Below are 5,112 nucleotides of genomic sequence, written 5' to 3'. Positions count from 1 at the left end.
GCCTCCCAAAGTGCTGGGATTACAGGCTTGAGCCACCGCGCCCGGCCGAGGGCATCCTTTTCTTGTGCCAGCTTTCAAGGGGAATGCTTCCAGCTTTGCCCATTCATTATGATATTGGCTATGGGTTTGTCATAAATGGCTCTTATTATTTTGAGGTGTGTTCCTTCGATATCTAGTTTATTGAGAGTTTTTAACATGAAGGGATGTTGAATTTTATCAAAGGCCTTTTCTGCGTCTATTCAGATAATCATGTGATTTTTGTCTTGAGTTCATTTTACATGATGAATTACATTTATTGATTCGCATATGTTGAACCAGCCTTGCATCCCAGGGATGAAGCCAACTTGATCATGGTGGATAAGCTTTTGATGTGCTTCTGGATTTGGTTTGCCAGTATTTTATTGAGGATTTTGCATTGATGTTCATCAGGAATATTGGCCTGAAGTTTTCTTTTCTTTTCTTGTTGTATTTCTGCCAGGTTTTGGTATCAGGATGATGCTGGCCTCATACGATTAGTTAGGGAGGAGTCCCTCCTTTTCAGTTGTTTGGAATAGTTTCAGAAGAAATGGTACCAGCTCCTCTTTGTACCTCTGATAGAATTCAGATGTGAATCCATCTGGTCCTGCGCTTTTTTTGGTTGGTAGAATATTTATTACTGCTTCAATTTCAGAACTTTTTGCTGGCCTATTCAGGGATTCAACTTCTTTCTGGTTCAGTCTTGGGAGGGTGTATGTGTCCAGAAATTTATCCATTTCTAGATTTTATAGTATATTTGCATAGATGTGGTTGTAGTATTCTCTGATGGTGTTTTGTATTTCTGTGGGATCAATGGTGGTATCCTCCTTATCATTTCAGATTGTGTTTATTTGAATCTTCTCTCCTTTTTTCTTTATTAGTATAACTAGCAGTCTGTTTTATTGACGTTTTTCAACAAAACCAGCTCCTGGATTTGTTGATTTTTTTTTTTTTTTTTTTTTGAAGGGATTTTTGTGCCTCTGTCACCTTCAGCTCTGAAGCTTGGTTATTTCTTGTCTTCTGCTAGCTCAGTGGTTTGTTGGCTCTTGGTTCTCTAGTTATTTTAGTTGTCATGTTAGGATGTCAATTTGAGATCTTTCTAGCTTTTTGATGTGGGCATTTAGTGCTATAAATATCCCTCTTAACACTACTTTAGCTGCGTTGCAGATTCTGGCACGTTGTCTCTTTGTTCTCGTTAGTTTCAAAGAACATCTTGATTTCTGCCTTAATTTCATTATTTACCCAGAAGTCATTCAAGAACAGCTTGTTCAATTTCCATGTAGTCATGCGGTTTTGAGAGAGTTTCTTAATCTTGAGTTCTAATTTGATTGTGCTGTGGTCTGAGAGACTGTTATGATTTCAGTTCTTTTACATTTGCTGAGGAGTGTTTTACTTCCGATTATGTGTTCAATTTTAAAGTAAGTGCCACATGGCACTGAGAAAAATGTGCATTCTGTTTTTTTGTGTTTTTTTGTTTGTTTGTTTGTTTGTTTTCTGGAGTGGAGAGTTCTGTAGATGTCTATCAGGTCCACTTGATCTGTAGTTGAGTTCAAGTCCCAAAATATCTTTGGTAATTTTCTGCCTCGATGATCTGTCTGATACTGACAGTGGAGTATTAAAGTCTCCCACTATATTATGTGTGGGTCTGTATCTCTTCTTAGGTCTTTAAGTACTTGTTTTATGAATCTGGGTGCTCTTGTATTGGGTGCGTATATATTTAGGATAGTTAGCTCTTCTTGTTGAATTGAATGTAATGTCCTTCTTTGTGTTTTTTGACATCTGTTGGTTTAAAGTCTGTTTTGTCAGACACTAGGATTGCAACCCCTGATTTTTTTCTGCTTTCCATTTGCTTGGTAAATTTTCCTCCATCCTTTATTTTGAGTCTGTGTGAGTCTGTATGTGACACATGAGATGTGTCTCTTGAATACAGCACACCGATTGGTCTTGTCTTTTTGTCCAGCTTGCCATCCTGTGTCTTTTAATTGGGGCATTTAGTCCATTTTCATTTAAGGTTAATATTGTTATGTGTGAATTTGATCCTGTCATAATGGTGCTGGCTGGTTAATTTTGCAGACTTGTTAATGTAGTTGCTTCATAGTGTCATTGGTCTGTGTACTTCAGTGTGTTTTTGTAGTGGCTGATAATGGTTTTTCCTTTCCATGTTTAGTGCTCCCTTTGGGAGCTCTTGCAACACAGGTGTGGTGGTGATGAAATCCCTCAGTATTTGCTTGTCAGGATGCATTTTATTTAAAGATAGAGGAGAACAGCAAATATCAGAGTAGTTTTTTCTTGCAGACTGGCCTCTCTTATCAGGTAAAGAGAGGATAACTGTAAGTCTTTTAAAAATCTTTAAAATGACACATAAATAAAAGCTGCCACCTGCTACATTTAGGAGCCACACAATTAGGGGAATTCAGTTAAGTCAAGGGAGCTTACATCAAGAGATATTAGGATTATAAAATAAGAAATTTAACTGTAGATAATGGAATAACAGCGAGCAGGACTAGAGTAAAGGAGCAACTTAGGACATTTTAATATACTTAAACCCTCTTTCTGCATACCACAAAAGTCTAAATCTAGAGAAAAGCTAAACTAGTTCGAATCAGCCTGGCCACCCACCACCCCTCACTTCAGTCCATTATAGACATGGCTATAGAAAACTTCCTTAATAATAGTTAAACCAGACCGATAGAGACCTCTAGTTTTTCTCTTCCGTAAACTGAAAATTGCCTGCAAACATTCATTTTCATTTGTATAATATACCAGATAGGCTGTTCCCTTTTTAGATTAGGGATTGTATAAGCTGCTTCAGATCATGAAAGTACTTATCCGAATTTAAAAATCCATCATCCAATTACCCAGATCATATATACAGTCTAAAATACTCAGAGAAGCATTTAACATACATATTATTTTGAATCAACAGTTAGTTGGAACTAAGCTATGGCTTAAAGTGGTGGATTTCAAACTATTCTGTAGAACCCTTAGTTTCATGGAAGTGTTTAGTGGTGGTATCAGGATAAAGGAAAAGCCACACAGCCAGGGTTTGATACAGAGCTTCCTACCCCAAAGTTAGTCACAGCAGCATCAAGTTTATAGGTTTTATATATTGAAGTTCCTAGGGAGATTCTATTTGAAAGATATTTTGAAAGGATTTTGTTACCAAAAAAAGATATGAAAATAACCTTAAATGATGCATAGTTAAGGCACTTTTTGATATGCATTAATTATGTCAAGTTATTTGCAATTATTATTCAGTATTCTAAGTCAGTGACAGGAAGGAGTTATGTACCTGTTAAAGTCCTTAGCTGATTATTTAGTTGAGTAACTAACCTTCCTAAATACTTAATCAAAAAGGACACGTAAGAGAGAGTCCATTTCACTTTAACATGGTGTCACAAACACAGTAGTTAATTAATTCTCTATATTATCATGCTTTATTAGATACTTGCAAAATTGTGGTTATAAATTTGGGTTTCGTAGGACATGAAAAATACCTAGCTTTCAAGCAGAAGAAAATCATCCATTCCTTTTGTGTAGGTAATTGTCAGTATTAGATTGAGAATACTTTTGTTAAATTGGACATGACAGCTAAAGGGTAATTGACTTGAAATCCTTAAGGGCATTTTGGCTTCCATCTTGATTGGTATAATTACGTAAAAAGTAATTTAACAGAGTGTGATGGCTTACTAGGGGAGCAAAGAAAGCATTACAATATAAGAACATCAAGTCTCTGGTGGCATATATTTGGAGTTTTATAATTTATTTGCATTTTATAGGTTCCAAGTTTACGAAAATTACTTATCCTCTGGGACTGGCCACTTTAGGAGCAACTGTTTGCTACCCAGTTCAGTCCATAATAATTGCTAAGGTAAGTTCTTTTTAAATAGTAGCAACATTTCAGTATTTGTTTAAACTCTCACTGTGACAATATTTAAATGTTACACAGCACCTTCAACATTTAATTTTAAGAGATGTAGTTGGTATCAACTCTCATGTTGGCCAAATCATATTAGCATCTCAGCATGGTAAATGCCATTCTTAATAGGATGAATTTGTTTAAATATAATTCAACAATGTAAAGGCAGATTTGAGGATTACGTTCAGAGACACCGAATTAGAATTTATGGGGATAAATACTGCTCCATTATTAAGGTATATAAACTTCAATTTTTATTTAAAAGAAGATGAAAATACTAGCAGCTGTTTGGTTCAACAGATTAACCTGACATGAGAAACAACCAGTTGATAGATTGGCTTCAGTGGTTTCTGAACGTAAAACACACACACACACACACACACACACACACACACACACACGAACTCAATATTGAAACCACTTAGAATTAAGAAACACCTGTATAAATGCTTATTATAGTTGTTTTGTCTTTTTCTTGTGAGCTTAAGTACAAATCCAGATTCTTTTAATGATTTGAACAGTTTCTGTCAGTATTTTATTTTTAACACATGTTCAGATTGAGAAGGAAAACTTTGGGTTATGCATTTTTCTCCCGCTTTTCCTTCTCCTATTAATTACCAACAGTTAACATTTCCCCCTCATGCTTGAAACAATGTGTGGTGTTACCAGAAGGACTTTCTGTACTTGTATTCCCATTGCTTCATCTCTTTAACTATTGATGTAGAGGAAGTTGCCTATCAATATTTTGAGAGTGTCAAGGATATGGTGTACTATGTAGTTTGTAATGTGATCAAACTATAGAAGCTCATAACAGAGGAAGAGAGCATTATTCATTAAGTCTACTTATACCTGAAATAATTGATAACATGGTAAACTTATTTTTAAAACTTTCTTAGTAATTCACATAGGAATTAACCACTGAAATCAATAAAATGCTAGTATTGGAAGAAAACATTAAGCTCATTTAATTCAACTTTGATCTTTTCTCATTTATCTATAGGGAAACTGTGGCTCAGAGGAGTTTCATAGTGACTGATTTGCCCAACATCATACTGAGCTTCAGATTTTTTGGCCTCCGTGTTCATTACTCCTCCCAGTGGATGATGCTTCCACTGATTCTTCTTTTTTTTTTTTCTATTTTTTTGAGATGGAGTCTTGCTTTGTCGCCTAGGCTGGAG

The 5,112-nt window shown here is 35.5% G+C and overlaps 1 long non-coding RNA gene across 1 annotated transcript in view; it reads left to right on the top strand.

The window, feature by feature from the left end:
- The window catches only part of LOC108523271 (uncharacterized), an 8,165-nt gene extending 4,275 nt beyond the window's left edge, over positions 1–3,890 (top strand). Inside the window, exon 3 of the long non-coding RNA XR_001883768.1 lies at positions 3,795–3,890. This is a non-coding gene — a long non-coding RNA (uncharacterized LOC108523271). The remainder of the gene's footprint in view (positions 1–3,794) is intronic.
- The last annotated feature ends 1,222 nt before the right edge of the window (positions 3,891–5,112 follow it).

The sequence above is a fragment of the Rhinopithecus bieti genome, unplaced genomic scaffold, assembly GCF_001698545.2.
Source record: "Rhinopithecus bieti isolate Rb0 unplaced genomic scaffold, ASM169854v2 scaffold_74604, whole genome shotgun sequence".
Classification (NCBI taxonomy): domain Eukaryota; kingdom Metazoa; phylum Chordata; class Mammalia; order Primates; family Cercopithecidae; genus Rhinopithecus; species Rhinopithecus bieti.
This window is presented reverse-complemented; position numbering and strand designations above follow the sequence as displayed.